Genomic DNA, 2,107 nt, shown 5'->3' with positions numbered 1-2,107 from the left:
CAGAATAAGATTGGTTCTGTTTATCTACTATTATTGCCTCTCTGTATTCTGTTATCTTTGAAACAAGACAAAATGATGACTACAACAATAACAATAACAACAAAAACCCTCTCTAAATCTTGATTTTCCTACTTGTAAACTGGGGCAGGTAAATAATGTATACACGACAGAAACATGAGGAGGTGCAGGCATTTACCCATTTTATTAGGTTGTGTATCATTATGGTTTTAATTAATACATGATTTTCTTAGTAATATTTTACCTTTTGATTCAATAATTTGGTGTCATGTCACAATATAAACACAGAAAAGCTGATCTTATGCATTTCCTATTTGTTTAGTGGCATTTGGGTTGATTGTAGTCTTTAGTATTATAAAAACGAAGACAATATCACTACACCTATATCACTTAGTACATGAATACACTAAAGGACAAGTAAGCACCCAGAAGTCTACTTATATTTTATATTTATATTTACTTATATTTTATTTTAGATAATTCAAGTAACATGTAAGAGAAAAAATTTAAAAGTATCAGGCAATGTCTCTAATGTTTCCTCACTCTGAATGGAAAGCACTAATATTTCAGTGTCTCATAATAATTTACAAGTTAATTTCACTAATTTATCACATTAAAAAGTTTAATTATTTCCATAGATCATTTTGGATTCCCTTCCACCCCATTAGAAAAGAAAAGTAGTAGACCACTGGCATTATAATTTAACTTGTACAGCATGGTTATTTTGTAAAGATCATATTACTAAATTAAGCTCCTCTCAGAATTGGACTTTTTGATTGCTACAGCATGGATCACTACAGACTGCAATTATAAAGGACTGATGATAAAGTCTCTTTGTCCTTAGTCTAGTTAGACCCCTTCCCTCAGGTCAGGGCAGGAGCTGAGCCAAGGGAGTGTGCTATGCAGGGTTTCCCTCTCGTTAACAAGAACAAGAAAGCAGGGCAAGCTTTGCAAGCTTCTCGTGAGCACTCACAGTTAAGCAAATTGAATAGAACACCCAGAAAGGCATATTTTTAAAGATTATATTATATATAGATGAAGGATGAAGCTTTATGTATTTGTTTTTTATTTATAATTGTGGCCCCTGAAGCTTTGAACACCTGCTTCTCTTCCGGGCTTTGTTACTCTCCATAAAGGAAGAGATTCCTGTTGGAAAGGAGTGAGAGGTTAAGTGTCCAGAAATACTGCACTAAAGCACGAAATTGTAAAGGAGGAAAATCAGTCATAAAATAGCTTTACTTGGGGAGTTATTGTTTAGGGCAAGTTTCATTGCACACTCTGTCCAAATAGCATCTAGCGAGGAAAAGCAGAGACAAAAATTCAGCACTCTGAATGAAAGCTCTCTTTGGGTGTCGGCCTTCCCTTTTGATTAACTTTTGCCTTATCCTGTGGGTTTTTCCCAAATAAGACAGATGGACAGAAGGAGCAATAAACAGACAGAGAGACATAAATACAGAACAGGTATGTGTTGGTGAGACTGGGAGATGGGGCCTAACAGTAAAACAGGTAAGACAAGGAGAACACTGGAGAAAGAATAACCAAAGGTAGAAGGCAGAGGCCAGGTGCCTCCTTAGCTGTGCTGCTGCAGTGGTTCTCAACCCTATGGGACACAGCCCTCTTGGGGCATGGAATGACCCTTTCATGGTGACTTCCTAAAACCATCATAAAAAAACAGATATTTACACTATGTTTCATAACAGCAGCAAATTTACAATTATGAAGTAACAGCAAATGTAATGTTACGGTTGGGGGTCATCACGATACAAGGAACTGAATTTAAGTATCGCACGCAGCTCTAGGAAAGTTGAGAACCACTGTGCTAGACTCTCCAGCAACGCTAATAATGGTGTATCCTGTTCCACAAGGTAAAACTAGATGACCAACTGGATACATTAGAGTCTGTGGTGACCGTAGTAATGGGATCACCCAATTACAGTCTTTATTACAGGGATCTTCTGTGTCGACCTCTAGAGAGATATCATGGAATAATATTTAAATATTTGAATAAAATATTAGGTGCGAGTGAGAGCTGCCATCTTCTCTCCAGTGAGTTCCTAAGCCAGGAACAGTCAGCAGGGAGGCACAGACC

This window comes from Mastomys coucha, unplaced genomic scaffold (assembly GCF_008632895.1).
Source record: "Mastomys coucha isolate ucsf_1 unplaced genomic scaffold, UCSF_Mcou_1 pScaffold15, whole genome shotgun sequence".
Classification (NCBI taxonomy): domain Eukaryota; kingdom Metazoa; phylum Chordata; class Mammalia; order Rodentia; family Muridae; genus Mastomys; species Mastomys coucha.
Note: the sequence above shows the minus strand (reverse complement) of the source record.